General features: G+C 44.5%; 1 protein-coding gene and 1 long non-coding RNA gene across 4 annotated transcripts in view; one reads left to right on the forward strand and one right to left on the reverse strand.

The window, feature by feature from the left end:
- LOC137535508 (uncharacterized) overlaps positions 1 to 3,452 on the forward strand; it is an 89,834-nt gene extending 86,382 nt beyond the window's left edge. The window contains exon 5 of the long non-coding RNA XR_011024405.1: positions 3,190 to 3,452. This is a non-coding gene — a long non-coding RNA (uncharacterized lncRNA). The remainder of the gene's footprint in view (positions 1 to 3,189) is intronic.
- The window catches only part of NEURL1 (neuralized E3 ubiquitin protein ligase 1), a 372,529-nt gene that overhangs the window by 73,626 nt on the left and 279,852 nt on the right, over positions 1 to 19,051 (reverse strand). The gene's annotated exons all lie outside the window — the stretch shown is intronic.

Raw genomic sequence — 19,051 nt, forward strand, 5'->3', positions numbered from 1 at the left:
TTAGGCACCACCAGGGGGGTCTTAGGTTTAGGCACCACCAGGGGGGTCTTAGGTTTAGGCACCACCAGGGGAGTCTTAGGTTTAGGCACCACCAGGGGAGTCTTAGGTTTAGGCACCACCAGGGGAGTCTTAGGTTTAGGCACCAACAGGGGGGTCTTAGGTTTAGGCACCAACAGGGGGGTCTTAGGTTTAGGCACCACCAGGGGAGTCTTAGGTTTAGGCACCATCAGGGGAGTCTTAGGTTTAGGCACCACCAGGGGGGTCTTAGGTTTAGGCACCAACACGGGGGTCTAGGGGTTAGGGGTAGGTACAGGGAGGGTTACTTACTATTTTTTTTAAACGTTATTATACGTTTCACTTTTTAAACGGAAGATTAACGTTTTCACAATTGCCAATTTCATGCACATTATTTAACCTCCTTGCCGGTCTAAAAAATCCGGCAAGGAGGCAGCGCCGCACATTTTTTTTTTTTCTTTAAATCATGTAGCGAGCCAAGGGCTCGCTACATGATAGCCGCTAAGCGGCGGCATCCCCCCACCCACTCCGATCGCCTTCGGCGATCAGAGTATGCAGGGAATCCCGTTGAGAACGGGATTTCCTGCAGGGCTTCCCCGGTCGCCATGGCGACGGGGCGGGATGACGTCACCGACGTCATGGACGTCGGGACGTCATAGGGAATCCCGATCCGCCCCTCAACGCTGCCTGGCACTGATTGGCCAGGCAGCGCAGGGCTCTGGGGCGGGGGGGAGCGACTCGGCGCGGCGGATCGCGGCGTATCGGCGGCGATCGGAAGTTACAAGCAGCTAGCAAAGTGCTAGCTGCTTGTAACAAAAAAAAAATTATGCAAATTGGCCCAGCGGGGCCTGAGATATCCTCCTGCGCAGGTTACCCCGAGCTGAGCTCGGGATAACCGGCAAGGAGGTTAATGATTTATAGTTACATAGTTACATAGTTACATAGTTATTTTGGTTGAAAAAAGACATACGTCCATCGAGTTCAACCAGTACAAAGTACAACTCCAGCCCATCCCCCACATACCCCTGTTGATCTAGAGGAAGGCGAAAAAACCCTTACAAGGCATGGTCCAATTAGCCCCAAATGGGAAAAATTCCTTCCTGACCCCAGATGGCAATCAGATAAAATCCCTGGATCAACATCATTAGGCATAACCTAGTAACTGTAGCCATGGATGTCTTTCAACGCAAGGAAAGCATCTAAGCCCCCTTTAAATGCAGGTATAGAGTTTGCCATAACGACTTCCTGTGGCAATGCATTCCACATCTTAACCACTCTTACTGTAAAGAACCCTTTCCTAAATAAATGGCTAAAACGTTTTTCCTCCATGCGCAGCTCATGTCCTCTAGTCCTTTGAAAAGGCCTAGGGACAAAAAGCTCATCCGCCAAGCTATTATATTGCCCTCTAATGTATTTATACATGTTAATTAGATCTCCTCTAAGGCGTCTTTTCTCTAGACTAAATAAACCCAGTTTATCTAACCTTTCTTGGTAAGCGAGACCTTCCATCCCACGTATCAATTTTGTAGCTCGTCTCTGCACCTGCTCTAAAACTGCAATATCTTTTTTGTAATGTGGTGCCCAGAACTGAATTCCATATTCCAGATGTGGCCTTACTAGAGAGTTAAACAGGGGCAATATTATGCTAGCATCTCGAGTTTTTATTTCCCTTTTAATGCATCCCAAAATTTTGTTTGCTTTAGCTGCAGCGGCTTGGCATTGAGTACGATTATTTAACTTGTTGTCGATGAGTATAAAACATTATTTTTAAACGAAATATAGTACATTATATTTTTAAGCGTTATCCATGTTTATCGTTTAAAACCCCGCGCCCTTTTTTCCCAGCGCCCCTTTTTAACGTACGCGTGATTATTATGCAGGAAAACCAGGAATAATTAACTTAGAAGTAGGTATCTTGAATAAATCTACTATATGTCAGTACAGTGCCTTTTTAAAGATCCAGTGAGGATACATGTACACATACTTGATTCTTTCTGTGTACAAAGCTCAATGCTGCAATCCATACTGCCTAGCAGGTCCTTTCCCTTATTATCAATCAAACAACTGCTTAACGTAATTGTCTATATTCTAATGGCCATCTTATCAGCTCTTTAGCTCCTAAATGAAGTCATAATAATGACAAATTATTTACACTGTGAAAACAGTGAGGTGGCAGGTGGTGAGTAGAAAGATTTGACCTTGAACGCTACATTTTTTACGTCAGTCATTTGTCGTTTGTGAAATTGCAGGACAGAGCAAACAGCAATTCACAGGGTTGGGCAGGCGGCAGAGGAGTATAAAGCAGATCCATCACTATGAAATCAAATCTGATAATGCCCTGTGCGAAAACGGTTCCAAGGGTGGCCAGCAGCAGGCAGGAGTGATTTATTAAAGCATTTATGCCAAATAGGTTTCATTGGGAATTAAAGCTACAACATAAATATTTCCAGGGTGAACCTAATAAAGGTTCACAGCAAACATGGAACTTTGCTTTTAAAGACATAAATGTATGGTACAATAGACCAGCTAGGCTCTGTAGAGCTGATACAACCAGCGCAAATAATAATTCCATCATGTTTGGTTAGTGCCCATTTGTTCTGACATGAAACTGGTATGGTTGGGCAGTGCTGTGTTTGTGCTGATTTGTGCTTCAAAAATCATAATTCTATCTTGTAAGGTCAAAGATTCACTCAGCCTGTGCACTTTTGTAGGGGGGCTGTGTGAACTTAACCTTTCTAAAAACGTGAATATCTAAAATAATTATAGAAGAATGATGATTTTCGCAGCACAAATTAGCACAAACACACACTACCCAACCATGCCAATTTCATGTCCGTAGCCTGGTGTACAGGGGATGGGTGATGTTATTGTCTGGCAAAAAATAAAGTGCACAAAGCTTAATTTTAGCAGCACAAATAGGCACAAATGTAGCACTAACCAAACATGATGGAATTTTTATTTGTGCGGATTGTAGTGGGGCCAGCTTCACAGAGTTGGCACACTAAGCTTTTCTCATGACAAAAGTAATCTCTCTAATGTTTTTTTGCCCTATTTATCATAATGGTTCAGTATTTAGTAATTAAAAAATAATTATTTTTAAAAAAATATACATCTTTATGTAAAGCAAAATTCCAGGGATTCATTAATTATTTTCTTCTCTTCTATTTTACATAGGTATATCACTAAATCACTGCATACAGATCTACAGGGGTCCTCAACTTGGCACCCACTAAAACGTCTCCTCTCCCAAATGGACTATGCTGCTCCAACCCACCCCTCAAAATCCTCTGTAGTGGTATGTGCAGCAGGTGTTGTGGGAGCTTGGCTGGTATATAAAACGAGGTGTGGCCCTGGAGACAAGATATCGCCCAAACAGCTGAAAACAGGGGTGGAGCAGCGGGCAGGAGGAAGGGCAGTGGTAAGGTGCCTATGATAAAAGAACCAAATCCCGTCAATACATTTTTATGCAAGGTTTGCTTTAAAATGTAAACGTGCCAAGCAGAAAGAAAAAAAAAAAGGCTTTTTTTTGTCTGTAGCTGACCATCTGCATGTCTCCACTTCCCCAATAAAAGCTTGCTGACATACTTTCTATACTTGTTTATTGAAGTAAATATGTAAACATAAAATGTCCCAGTGAACGGAACTTGCTGATAGATAACGTCATTTCACAAAAACAAATAAAGGAAGCTATTTATCAGATCAGTATCATCTAAAAATCTGCCTAATAATGTCAGCAGTAGGAGCGAGCCAAGCATGGCTGTGTGGTGGCTGCACTGAAGACTCCCTGGAGCTCTGGGATAGAGTCAGAAAAGAGGAGAGCCGGGGTAATGTCGGACAATGGACAGAGCACACTCTGCTCTATCCCATGACTGAGTATTACGTTGGAGTGTAGAATCAGTCAGCAGGACATTGGACTGCTCTCGTACATGCTAGGCTCTGTCTTCTCTCACACAGATAACCAGTTTTATTGCTGTGTTTAGGAGAATTGGAGTGCCACGGGCTCTACAGCTAATCCAATAAAAGGGGACAATGATATATTCCAAGCAGATGTGTTCCATGCAGCAGGTGTATCCATTATCCTCAATGAAACAACAGAGACTGCTCGCTAAGTACACAACAAAAAGAAGGTTCGGTGAAATGAATGGCAACCAAGGAGACATTTGCAATCCATTCCAGCCCTGTACCGCAGCAGGAAACCTTCTACTTTCAGATTAGTACATAATTGAAATGGATATTAAACACATAAGCACAGTCTGACGGACTTCAGCTTTACGGTTTTCAACCATTTTGGTACTTTGTGCAGAATCCCACTGAAGACCTCCCCAGTAGAGAAATAAAATAACAGGCGTTCATATGAAGAAAAAATTCTACACAGAATTGTTTAACAAGTCCAAGCGAAGCAGTATATCAAATCGGAAGGCAAGGGGACATGACAAGGGGGATCCCTTGGATGTGTCCTTGCAACCATGGCAACAGTAGATGCTTTTTGTAAATGGAATACCCCCAATTTCTTGCTTTTGTGATCGTCTTGGAGGGTAGAAGGTAGTTGTGTATGTAACATTCTCCAATAAAATCCAGCTCTTTTTCATCCAATGTGGTCTCATTTTAAGAGCAAGTAGGTTTTTGCAATTCAAAACTTCTGGTTATTAATTCAGAGAAGACAACTCTCAGTTACTGCTTCCTCTCACCAGCTAAAGGTTGGTACCTGTGTACAATCCTGAACCAAGAGGTCAGCAGTAGGGATGCTCGGGTAGTGCTTTTCATTACCCGTCCGGATCCGGGTACCGAGATATCCGGATCCGATTTGGATATCCGGATCCGACCTTGCGGATATCCGGATCGGATCCGGATATCCGACCAAAATTACCCGTGGGTGACGGACCTATTCGGGTATCTGGATAGAAAAACCGAAAGTGCCCTTTAAATAGCTTTTAAAGGGGTTTTTAGGGTAAATGATGCATGTAGCAACATGTTTTTTTTAAAGGGAACACTAATTAAAAAATTGTTCGACCTACAATGAAAAAAAAAAAAAAAGCAGTCAATTAACATCAGGACTAGGTTCCCGACAGCGGTCGTGCAGCCCACATTGTGTCCAAAGTCCAATCGCACAACTGGGACATGACAGTTTTCAGCCCAGACACCTCAAAAAAAATGACAGTGCAATTGTGTTTTGGGTTGAATATAGGTGGCGGTATCAGCAGCAGTGGCCTGTGGCACGGTGGCGGCCAGATTGGGGTGGTGAAGATTCCCCTGCGGCCTGAATGGGATGCTGCGGCTTTTCTCCCTGTGGCGGTTGGGGGTTGAGTGGTGCGGCTGGTGGTAGCGGCAGAAGAATGTGGATGGGCCCTGCATTCCACGGCCACTGTCTGCAATGCTGATCCTCCATGCCAAACCCACCGACGCATCCTCCTCCTCAGAGTCAGAGCTGACATCCCCATCCTGCGGATGGTAGTCACGGTCCTTCATCCCATCATCAACATCATACCTCCCTCCTCAAAACCCAGAACATCCTCCTCAAACTCCTTGCGGGCGGCTAACAGCCCTGAGTTCAATCGCGGTGCCTGGAGCGAAAAGCTCGCTGACTGAGGGTAGGCTGCCCGCTGGGGTCGACACTGGCACGACAGACCTTCTGAGGGTGGCCGTAATGTTGCTCCCTGTCCTCTTGCCCTTGCTGCCCCTCCCCCGGCTGCCGATGCCAGCAGACATAGTACAACTTATACGTGATGATGTCACCAGATGATGTGGGGTACTTTTACTTTAATAAAATCGGGGTTGGACTTTACATCAAATCAGCACAGAGTGACAAACCGCAGAGTAGAGGACAGACAGTGCACACTGTGTTATGGTGGCGGGTACACACGGTGCGTTCCTGCACTCGATTTCCCGCTCGATTCCCGTCGACTCAATTATTTCCGACATGTCCGATTTGCGTTTCGATGGATTGTTAGGTCGATTTGCATGTAAAGTATGCCAAATCGACCTAACAATCCATCGAAACGCAAATCGGACATGTTGGAAATAATCGAGTCGACAGCAATCGAGCGGGAAATCGAGTGCGGGAACGCCACCATAACAACTAACTGCAGTACTAACTACAATACAATAACACAGTAATCCTCCTATTCCCTATACTGTCCTGCTGGCCTGCACAGACACAGACAGGACCTAACTGGGTGAATAAAAGCAAACAATTACAACAATAGAACAATAGTGTAGTGAAGGTGTTTAGCACTCAAAGCTTTAGGTTTATCACTGTATACAACACTTGCTAAGGCAGCAGTGGAGCAAGTCTGTCAGTGACCAGCCAGCCACACAAGCAAGGACGATCTTTCTCATCATGCCAGCCCTCCTTACTATACAGGGGGGCTGGCCAGGGTTCCCTTTTGTGATTGGGTGCCAGGGCTTAGGCTGGGAGGCCTCTGATTGGCTCAATGAGGTCAGGTGGGGCGGGCCAGGGTTCCCCTCTGTGATTGGTTGCTAGGGCTTCTGCTGGGAGCCCTCTGATTGGCTGGGAGCCCTCTGATTGGCTCAATGACATCATCTCCTTAGTTACACTATCCGGATCCGGATATCTGGACGGATATCCGCGGGTACCCGGATTATGCGACCAGATATCCGGATAGAATCCGGATAGCGCTATCCGGATAGTGGCCCAGGTATCCGGATCGGATCCGGATACCGGAAAAATGGTCGGATACCCGGGTTTACCTGGGTACCCGGGATCCGGATGAGCATCCCTGGTCAACAGACATAGGTAACGTTGACTTTAAAGAAGTCCTGAATGGATTGAGGGTTTTCTTTCCCACACAAAAGTTTATTTGTGTCACATTATTCTTCGCTGATGCTCCTATAAAGAGCAAACTTTAGTCAGTACACTGAGTAGAAGGGCAGAAAACTCAGTTCTTAGGTTGTGTCTGCTCCAGTTAAGGCTTGTCCATACTAAACAATGCATTCACGATTGTGATTTTGTGCACACTTTACCAGATACATGTGATGCATGGCAACATATGTTAGAATGTGGACTTTGGTGGCCACAATACTGTACAACCCAAATGGTAATCATGTGCAACATCCACTAAGACGTTCCCAGACATGGTACATTGCAAAGCAGAGAACACTCTCTGTACTGTGAATGGTAACACGAACGTTCATGAACTTTCATGATTGCACCCCTTGTGTGGTGTGTCATAACTGACAGCACCTCACATAGTGAGAACAAGCCCTTAAATATTATTACTACGCATTTATATCACTGCCACATTTTCCACAGGGGAGGCGCTTAATTTGAATCCTTGTGCAGATTGTTTGATACTCCTCCCTATATTGCCTGATGAAGCGGGGTTGAACCTGCGAAACGCGTTGCATTTCTTTTTGGAGTTCCTAATAAATGTGTTTGACTGTCTGAATCGCAGTCGTTGTCGTGTCTGCTTGAGGGAGGTAAGACCACCACTTCCTCCTTCAATTTTGCCATTTAAGTTGGTTTTTAAGCTCATTTAATCTAATGTTATACTTTTTGCGCCTCTGTTCATTGTATACAGTTAACAAAAAAGAGGCTTCCTGTATCTTCCATGAGACTACAGCCACTGCCCAGGACCCTTTGGAAGTTCACGCCTGTGCTCCTCTTCTTGCCCAAGTTCAGCTGCAGAGGCACAGTAGCACGCAGTCGTCTAGTAATAGCTTATATCTGTAATTGTGCTTGAAAGTAGGAGGCTAGTCCTGAAGGCTTTTTTCATAAAACCTTTTTGAGTAATATCTGCCCCTTCCCCCCTTACCCTATTGTACAAAAATACATGTGGTCTTTCAAAAAAGGAAAATATTCATTTATTACACCTTTTAAACAAAGTTCCTTTAATACTGGACTTTCAGCATCAATTTACACAAAATTCTTGTAAAAGATTTATTTAACAGTACCGGAGGTTGTGCGTAGTCACCACAATCATTTATCAAGGCAAATTAAACATGTTCTACTGTAGATAGTGTATTAAATATATTGGATAGTTACAGTACTTTGTGTGCCAATTATACAAGCTGATGTATCCAAGTTACACGTTCCATATTCCTAAACACCAGCCCTAACCTTTCACGTATTACATTGATTATGTAGGTTTTATTACGGCATGCATGGAATGTGTACATATTATTTCCATGGCTTGAGACAGTTACTCTCTCCACTGTAGACGTTTAACATATAACATCTGTTTGCTATAACAGGCTTGTCCCTCATTCCTTACTGATGTACACTGACCCAATAGATAGTGATCAGACAGTCCCAGAAGACTTCCTCTGCTCCCATAGTGCAGAGAAGAAACTATCCACAGGCATCACAGGACTGTTCCCTCACAGCACTAAAATTCGTGGCTCCAACAAATAAGAGGAGAGGCTGCTCAAAGTAACCATAGTTGATTAAAGCTGGCAAGGCAAACCCCCAAATGCCAGAACAGAAAATATGGACTCCAGCACTCTCTAAGCAAAATTTCCGTCTATTAAACACATAGCAAACAGGTACAACAACAACAGCCCCCGGTCTACAGCGGTTTCATGTGCTAGGCACACCTCCTCAGGACACACAGGGCCTCCAAACCCCCAAATGCAGCCACCATCACAGGAATAAATCCCTGCAACTCTGGAAGTTTGCGCTCATTGGTATGTATGGTCTCTGGAACTACCTCAGCTGTGTATATTCACTCACTGACCTGAAGTAATGCATTATGGAAAAAAAAGGGCTTTCTCGGGTGCAGCTGAATAGTGGCCTTCCATTTCTTCCTTTTCTGTTTCTGTTCTACCTTCTGTTTCAAAGTGAATCTGAAGGGAACTTTAAAACGAAAAACAGATACTTGCCTAAGGAGAGGGAAGGCTCTGGGTCCTATAGAGCCTTAACATTCTCCTCCTGGTCTCCTCTTTCCCCCGCAGGCTTCTCAGTTTTAATCTCCTGCCGCAGGAGACTTCGCCAGTCTAAAGACAGATGGCTCTGTACTGCGCAAACACGAGTACGTGAGAAAGGGCGATTGCGCAGTGCAGAGAGACCAGTCTTCCGAAGCTCGAATCCTTCCGAAGATTGCTGGAAGAGGCCCAACCCGGAAGAGAGCAGTCTCCGACCCATATGTCAGAGTAAAATTTCCCTTCAGACTCTCTAGGCAACATTTAACCACTTCGGGACCACAGTCTTTTCGCCCCTTAAGGACCAGAGCCTTTTTCTCCATTCAGACCACTGCAGCTTTCACGGTTTATTGCTCGGTCATACAACCTACCACCTAAATGAATTTTACCTCCTTTTCTTGTCACTAATACAGCTTTCTTTTGATGCTATTTGATTGCTGCTGCGAGTTTTACTTTTTATTATATTCATCAAAAAAGACATGAATTTTGTCAAAAAAATGACTTTTTTAACTTTCTGTGCTGACATTTTTCAAATAAAGTAAAATTTCCTATACATTTGAGCGCGAAAGTTATTCTGCTACATGTCTTTGATAAAAAAAAAAACATTCAGTGTATATTTATTGGATTGGGTAAAAGTTATAGCGTTTACAAACTATGGTGCCAAAAGTGAATTTTCCCATTTTCAAGCATCTCTGACTTTTCTGCGCACCTGTCATGTTTCATGAGGGGCTAAAATTCCAGGATAGTACAAATACCCCCCAAATGACCCCATTTTGGAAAGAAGACATCCCAAAGTATTCAGTGAGAGGCATGGTGAGTTCATAGAAGATTTTATTTTTTGTCACAAGTTAGCGGAAAATGACAGTTTGTGACAAAAAAAAAAAAAAAAAAAAAGTTTCCATTTCTTCTAACTTGCGACAAAAAAAAATGAAATCTGCCACGGACTCACTATGCTCCTCTCTGAATACCTTGAAGTGTCTACTTTCCAGAATGGGGTCATTTGTGGGGTGTGTTTACTGTCCTGGCATTTGGGGGGTGCCTAATTGTAAGCACCCCTGTAAAGCCTAAAGATGCTCATTGGACTTTGGGCCCCTTAGCGCAGTTAGGCCGCAAAAAAGTGCCACACATGTGGTATTGCCGTACTCAGGAAAAGTAGTATAATGTGTTTTGGGGTGTATTTTTACACATACACATGCTGGGTGGGAGAAATATCTCCGTAAATGACAATTTTTTTATTTTTTTTACACACAATTGTCTATTTATAGAGATATTTCTCCCACTCAGCATGGGTATGTGGAAAAATACACCCCAAAACACATTATACTACTTCTCCTGAGTACGGCGATACCACATGTGTGGCACTTTTTTGCACCCTAACTGCGCTAAGGGGCCCAAAGTCCAATGAGTACCTTTAGGATTTCACAGGTCATTTTGAGAAATTTCGTTTCAAGACTACTCCTCACGGTTTAGGGCCCCTAAAATGCCAGGACAGTATAGGAACCCCACAAATTACCCCATTTTAGAAAGAAGACACCCCAAGGTATTCCGTTAGATGTATGGTGAGTTCATAGAAGATTTTTTTTTTTTGTCACAAGTTAGCGGAAATTGATTTTAATTGTTTTTTTTCACAAAGTGTCATTTTCCGCTAACTTGTGACAAAAAATAAAATCTTCTATGAACTCGCCATTCTCCTAACGGAATACCTTGGGGTGTCTTCTTTCTAAAATGGAGTCATTTGTGGGGTTCCTATACTGCCCTGGCATTTTAGGGGCCCTAAACCGTGAGGAGTAGTCTTGAAACCAAATGTGGCAAAATGACCTGTGAAATCCTAAAGGTACTCATTGGACTTTGGGCCCCTTAGCGCACTTAGGGTGCAAAAAAGTGCCACACATGTGGTACCGCCGTACTCAGGAGAAGTAGTATAATGTGTTTTGGGGTGTATTTTTACACATACCCATGCTGGGTGGGAGAAATATCTCTGTAAATGACAATTATTTGATTTTTTTTACACACAATTGTCCATTTACAGAGAGATTTCTCCCACCCAGCATGGGTATGTATAAAAATACACCCCAAAACACATTATACTACTTCTTCTGAGTACGGCGATACCACATGTGTGACACTTTTTTGCAACCTAGGTGCGCTAAGGGGCCTAACGTCCTATTCACAGGTCATTTTGAGGCATTTGGATTCTAGACTACTCCTCACGGTTTAGGGCCCCTAAAATGCCAGGGCAGTATAGGAACCCCACAAGTGACCCCATTTTAGAAAGAAGACACCCCAAGGTATTCTGTTAGGAGTATGGTGAGTTCATAGAAGATTTTTTTTTTGTCACAAGTTAGCGGAAAATGACACTTTGTGAAAAAAAAAACAATACATATCAATTTCCGCTAACTTGTGACAAAAAATAAAATCTTCTATGAACTCATCATACACCTAAAAGAATACCTTGGGGTGTCTTCTTTCTAAAATGGGGTCACTTGTGGGGTTCCTATACTGCCCTGGCATTTTAGGGGCCCTAAACCGTGAGGAGTAGTCTTGAACCCAAATGTCTCAAAATGACCTGTGAAATCCTAAAGGTACTCATTGGACTTTGGGCCCCTTAGCACAGTTAGGCTGCAAAAAAGTGTCACACATGTGGTATCGCCGTACTCAGAAGAAGTAGTATAATGTGTTTTGTGGTGTATTTTTACATATAACCATGCTGGGTGGGAGAAATATCTCTGTAAATGACACATTTTTTTATTTGTTTTACACACAATTGTCCATTTACAGAGAGATTTCTCCCACCCAGCATGGGTATGTGTAAAAATACACCACAAAACACATTATACTACTTCTCCTGAGTATGGCGATACCACATGTGTGACACTTTTTTGCAGCCTAGGTGCGCTAAGGGGCCCAACGTCCTATTCACAGGTCATTTTGAGGCATTTGTTTTCTAGACTACTCCTCACGGTTTAGGGCCCCTAAAATGCCAGGGCAGTATAGGAACCCCACAAGTGACCCCATTTTAGAAAGAAGACACCCCAAGGTATTCCGTTAGGGGTATGGTGAGTTCATAGAAGATTTTATTTTTTCTCACAAGTTAGTGAAAAATGACACTTTGTGAAAAAAACAATAACAATCCAATTTCCGCTAACTTTTGACAAAAAATAAAATATTCTATGAACTCATCATACACCTAACAGAATACCTTGGGGTGTCTTCTTTCTAAAATGGGGTCACTTGTGGGGTTCCTATACTGCCCTGGCATTTTACGGGCCCAAAACTGTGAGTAGTCTGGAAACCAAATTTCTCAAAATGACTGTTCAGGGGTATAAGCATCTGCAAATTTTGATGACAGGTGGTCTATGAGGGGGCAAATTTTGTGGAATCGGTCATAAGCAGGGTGGCCTCTTAGATGACAGGATGTATTGGGCCTGATCTGATGGATAGGAGTGCTAGGGGGGTGACAGGAGGTGATTGATGGGTGTCTCAGGGGGCGGTTAGAGGGGAAAATAGATGCAATCAATGCACTGGGGAGGTGATCGGAAGGGGGTCTGAGGGGGATCTGAGGGTTTGGCCGAGTGATCAGGAGCCCACACGGGGCAAATTAGGGCCTGATCTGATGGGTAGGTGTGCTAGGGGGTGACAGGAGGTGATTGATGGGTGTCTCAAGGTGTGATTAGAGGGGGGAAATAGATGCAAGCAATGCACTGGCGAGGTGATCAGGGCTGGGGTCTGAGGGCGTTCTGAGGTGTGGGCGGGTGATTGGGTGCCCGCAAGGGGCAGATTAGGGTCTAATCTGATGGGTAACAGTGACAGGTGGTGATAGGGGGTGATTGATGGGTAATTAGTGGGTGTTTAGAGGAGAGAATAGATGTAAACAATGGATTTGGGAGGTGATCTGATGTCGGATCTGCGGGCGATCTATTGGTGTGGGTGGGTGATCAGATTGCCCGCAAGGGGCAGGTTAGGGGCTGATTGATGGGTGGCAGTGACAGGGGGTGATTGATGGGTGGCAGTGACAGGGGGTGATTGATGGGTGATTGACAGGTAATCAGTGGGTTATTACAGGGGAGAACAGATGTAAATATTGCACGGGCGAATTGATAAGGGGGGGGGGGTCTGAGGGCAATCTGAGCGTGTGGGCAGGTGATTGGGTGCCCGCAAGGGGCAGATTAGGGTCTAATCTGATGGGTAACAGTGACAGGTGGTGATAGGGGGTGATTGATGGGTAATTAGTGGGTGTTTAGAGGAGAGAATAGATGTAAACAATGGATTTGGGAGGTGATCTGATGTCGGATCTGCGGGCGATCTATTGGTGTGGGTGGGTGATCAGATTGCCCGCAAGGGGCAGGTTAGGGGCTGATTGATGGGTGGCAGTGACAGGGGGTGATTGATGGGTGGCAGTGACAGGGGGTGATTGATGGGTGATTGACAGGTAATCAGTGGGTTATTACAGGGGAGAACAGATGTAAATATTGCACGGGCGAATTGATAAGGGGGGGGGGTCTGAGGGCAATCTGAGCGTGTGGGCAGGTGATTGGGTGCCCGCAAGGGGCAGATTAGGGTCTAATCTGATGGGTAACAGTGACAGGTGGTGATAGGGGGTGATTGATGGGTAATTAGTGGGTGTTTAGAGGAGAGAATAGATGTAAACAATGGATTTGGGAGGTGATCTGATGTCGGATCTGCGGGCGATCTATTGGTGTGGGGGGGTGATCAGATTGCCCGCAAGGGGCAGATCAGGGGCTGATTGATGGGTGGCAGTGACAGGGGGTGATTGACGGGTGATTGACAGGTGATTGACAGGTGATTGACAGGTGATTGACAGGTGATCAGGGGGGATAGATGCATACAGTACACGGGGGGGGGGGGGTCTGGGGGGGGGTCTGGGGAGAATCTGAGGGGTGGGGGGGTGATCAGGAGGGAGTAGGGGGCAGATTAGGGACTTAAAAAAAAAATAGCGTTGACAGATAGTGACAGGGAGTGATTGATGGGTGATTAGGGGGGTGACTGGGTGCAAACAGTGGTCTGGGGGGTGGGCAGGGGGGGGTCTGAGGGGTGCTGTGGGCGATCAGGGGGCAGGGGGGGGGAAATCAGTGTGCTTGGGTGCAGACTAGGGTGGCTGCAGCCTGCCCTGGTGGTCCCTCGGACACTGGGACCACCAGGGCAGGAGGCAGCCAGTATAATAGGCTTTGTATACATTACAAAGCCTATTATACACTGTTGCAGCGGCGATCCGGATGCCAGTAACCCGCCGGCGCTTCCGAACGGCCGGCGGGTTACGGCGAACGGGGGGCGGAGCCAGTCCCCGGCGGCTGATCGCGTCACGAATGACGCGATCGCCGCATAGCCACTCCCGCAGCCGCCCCCGCCGATGGGCGTATTGCGGTCGTTTGGGACCGGTCTTTGCCGCCGCCCATCGGCTGGGGGCGGTCGTTAAGTGGTTAATTTAGCATGGCTTATTTCACAGTAAAGGGGCTTTTTGGTTCCTCTTTGCACTGTATAGAAATAAGTACTCTGTAACATGTCTATCCACCGTATCAGTCTGTATCTTGCACTGATGAGGCTTTAAGGGTCTAAGAGCCCTTTTACAGGAGAGGCTGAACTCTCTTCAGCTCCTGGTCACCCTACATGTGTCATCATTTAAAACACAGAAAAAAGTTACCCAGCAGCAAAAAAATGCGGCATCGCGTCTAAGCATGGGCATATTTAGATGCGACTCAATATGGTGGTCACCTCTCTACCGCCTATGCCGAGCGCAAGCAAGTGCCTGGCCAGCACGTGGGAGCAGCTGACAGGTGGTGAATTCCTGCCTTCAGCCTCCCATCTAAAAATGCTCTACACTGTCTGCAAGTTGGCTTTCATGGCTTTGTAAAATTAAAGTGGATCTGAAATATGTATAAAAAAAAAAAAAAAAAAATAAAATTTTTAACTTAGCTTGGGCTTCTGCCAGCCCTCTGCAACCTCCCTGTGCCCGCGCCATTTCTGAACGCTCCCTTTCGGTATTGCTCGCTTTTGATATTGCAAGTCCATATCTACTGCGCAACCTTGGCTGCGTGCTTCCTCGTCCATGTGCCCCTCGCCGGAAGTGTCCTGTGCAGACACAGTACAAGGTTTTCTAGTACTGAGGCTGCGGGGGGCTGGCAGAAGTCCGAGGCAAGGTAAAATCGTGTGTGTGTGTGTGTGTGTGTGTGTGTGTGTGTGTGTGTGTGTGTGTGTGTGTGTGTGTTTTTCAGTTCTGCTTTAACATTATCTATAGGCAGTTTTGGGTGTATGCTTAGCTTTTCAAGGACAAAATGGGGTAACTTGCTCAAATAAAAAAGAGCTTTTGCAAATACATTCTGTTTTAAGAAGACAGTTTTATTTAGCTCAGTTCTCAAAAGTATCAGATGTAACAATCAGCAACACCACTTTGGTGACTTAATGTAAGTTTGAGGCAATTATAGTACGCATCCTCATAACAGCAACAAGCCATTCAGATGTCCTTCTAGTGCAAAACACGCTGAGGAGATCTAACCACCTTATCAGACAAAAACTGTGGTGGTTTAAGGGGCTCAGACCTTCCTCCGGATCCACGTTGGGGATTCAAGATGGACCTATTGCACACCAGTTCATTCAGATGCCTATGCTATGGACTATAAGGATATCTATAGATAACAACAGTCCTCAGTAGAAACGGACATCCTAACTATATTGGATCTGGGGTTAACGATTATACATGACTCTTTAGCTGAGGACCCACTGATTCCTAGACATACAAGCATCACCAGAGTCGCCTATGTGACACTGTATGCTGAGAAGTCACAAATAATACCTTTGACCATTGCTAGGGTAATGCTTCAACCACTGTTTTATCTAGTGTTTGCATCCTATGGACATGAACGACTGTAAAATGCTGTACTATGTTCCGAAGTGTACTGATCAGCGTATGCGCAAGAAATTTCAACTTACACTTTGAAGTAATATGTTGCTTTAAAAGGTGGAAAAAACCTTTAACAACAGGCTGGCAAAATCTCCTACATACAGTATGAATTTCATTAAACCATTAGCAGCTTCAAATGAATTATCTGGTTTGAGATAATGCTTTTCTAGTGCATTACAGTGCACTGCTTTTGGCCTCAGCCGGCAGAATTCGATGTGCTGTAAATTCTTGGAATGCTTTGATGTCTCTCTGCTAGCAAAGTATATAGAAACTAAAAGCAGAAGTCTTCTGTTATTGGCTCACACTGTGACAAGTGGCCATAAATACGCATTACAGCAGCACTCATTTGTAGCAAGGAAATGTAACAAATACAAAATAAAAAAATGTGCTAAAAGAAATTAAACCTGGAGCACTTGCAAGCCTCTAAATACATTGGCTGCTAATGGGTTAATGATAATGCTTTACTTGCTTCCCTAGTTTTCCCAAGACAGAAGCAAGCACCTCCTATGCTGCACTATTCAGATGTTAATCAGATTCACATGCCTGACAACCATCATACATGTGTGTTGGACTTAAAGTCAAACTCTCCCTTCGCTATATAATAAGCATTCCCTTTCGTTCAGCTGTACACATCCATGTGTGCAGAGTGAATTGTGTATGCTAGTACATGAGGTTTTCCAAGAGACTGTAGTTAAAATTTTGCCTATTGTCATCCGTCTAGCTAATGCAGAAGGTGACCTAACTGAGGTGCACCTCCAGCTAAGATACCTCTGTAGTCACAGCTCCATGACAACAACTTACATAGCAATTAGTCAGTCAACAAACAAGGCATGTTTTATAAACAAACATATCAGGAGAGAATACCTGACTATAAGGTAATTGTGTGAAAAGTGACATTATACCACCTTGGTGACCGAGAAAGAATAATTAAAAATACAATAAAACCTAAACTCTACCACAAACATTTTACTGTTAGATAAAGGAGAAAGGGGGGGGGGGGGGGGACTGTCTAAACAAAAAAAACACAGAGTAAAAGGGAGCCTAAAGGGTGCAGTACATCCCACACAATATATGAAATAAGAAATCGTATACAGAGGGTACTCACAAAGGGAGGTTGCAATAGGGCAACCATCCACTGCAGGCAGGTGGAGATCAATAAATCCGACTCCACTCGGGGGTCTCGGTCAGACGGAAATGGTCGCACCTTTCAAGGAAAAAAGGGTCCTAGAGACCTGTAGATGGGATCCAATGGATGTATTACATGCACAAACAGGGTGAAAAGGCACCCAAATGATTATTAGGAGACTATAATTTGGGGTCTGCCTAAACCTGCTCATGGGAATCCGAGGGTGGTTCAGTGTACAGGCATCATCCATGCACCCTAAGAACAAGCCTGCAGCAGACACCTTAATAAATGTGAACATATGGTTGTCTTCATCAGGGCTGTGGAGTTGGAGTCGGAGCCATTTTAGGTACCTGGAGTTGGAGTCGGATTCGGTGGTTTAAAAAACTGAGTAGTCGGAGTTGGAGTCGGACAATTTTTGTACCGACTCCACAGCCCTGGTCTTCATACTTATGTCTATGTGGGAAGGATGTGGGCTGTAGATAGTACCGATACAGATTACCTTGGTGAGGAAAAATCGCTTGACACATTTTGTAAATTTGTAAAAATTAAAAATGGTCATCTGCTACACCAAAAGATTCTAGATCCCCTCTCATTCTGTCTGAAAAGATTTCGATCAAATGGATGACCTTTATCCCCTGTGGAAATCTGTGTGGCATACTGTGGAAATCAAGGTTAAGACCCAGACCTTTGTTTTGATATTGGACTTTGCACCTTTGAGAGATCCAGGTTTTCCTGGTTGATTCCCTGGTAAGATTGATTGGATATTGGGGCGGGGATGTGATTATATCAGTGGTTTCCTTTGCCCTCTTATTATTTCTTTTGGGAGGACACGTGGCTACATATGGAAGGACACAGTGGTGTAGCACTCTGGGTTACAACAATGAGGCTTGTGTGAGGCACAGGGGCCGCCTTTTTATCCTGCCACAAGTGAAAGGCTGGAGAAAGACATAGGACATGGAACAGTGTATGGACAGTGGAAGTTGAATCATGCAGGAGCAACACAAACGGCTTAAAGAGGAACTCCAGTGAAAATAATGTAGTAAAAAAAGTGCTTCATTTTTACAATAATTATGTATAAATGATTTAGTCAGTGTTTGCCCATTGTAAAATCTTTCCTCTCCCCGATTTCCATTGTGACATTTATTACATGGTGACATTTTTACTGTGGGCAGGTTATGTAGCTGCTCCTAGCTGTTTTGGCTGTTAGAGACAGCTGTAAACAGCTAATTCCTGTCTGTGAACATTGTTACATTGTGGCAGTTTGCCCAGAGTACCGCGGTACTCAGAGCTTCTTGCGGGAGGGGTTTCAGCAGAAAATCAGTCATACAGCGCCCCCTGATGGTCTGTTTGTGAAAAGCATCATATTTCTCATGTAAAAGGGGGTATTAGCTACTGATTGGGATAAAGTTCAATTCTAGGTTGGAGTTTCTCTTTAAGGCAGGCACCCACCAAGAAGCACAAACCACAATCGTTAGGGTTTTGTGCAAGCATTTAGTAAGCGGTTTTAAAAGCGATTTCTGCGTTTCAGTACTTTACATCACAAAATGCTGCGCATTGAGCAATTGCTCCTGCGATTGCAGTTAGTTCTAATCTCAGTTGCTCTAGGGGGTTCACCACTATTGACATTCATTGGCAAAGTGCTTTTGAAATTGCCAGTGATTGTCGGCAATCCAAAAACTCATCCAAAAGCGCTCTAGTGGGTCCATGCCCTTAGAGTGGGAAGGAAATTGGGTTGAGCAATCCGTTAGTAAAAATAAAGAATCCACTTATAGTGACTAACAGCATGGTATCCATACAAAACCACTTTGTTAGATCACTGAAATTACTTTATGTGTTTGGCTTCTAATCCTGTGTGTGACCGTGGTTGCCAGTGACCTTGCGCGTGTACAGCGCACATTGATGGACATGTGAATTTATCTAATTAATTGCCCGCATAAATGAGAAGGTTTCATTAACCTGATAGCCTGTAAATGTGGACTATTAACACAGCAGACATGCTAGACAGCTCCTGTGTTCTATTCCACTGTAGTGTGATACTCGACTGTCCAGCATTAGTCACAAGCTCAAGCTGTGTCATATTACATCACATCCATTAACAAAGAGGTGTATAGTCAACT

Source organism: Hyperolius riggenbachi, chromosome 10 (genome assembly GCF_040937935.1).
Source record: "Hyperolius riggenbachi isolate aHypRig1 chromosome 10, aHypRig1.pri, whole genome shotgun sequence".
In the NCBI taxonomy this organism is placed as follows: Eukaryota; Metazoa; Chordata; class Amphibia; order Anura; family Hyperoliidae; genus Hyperolius; species Hyperolius riggenbachi.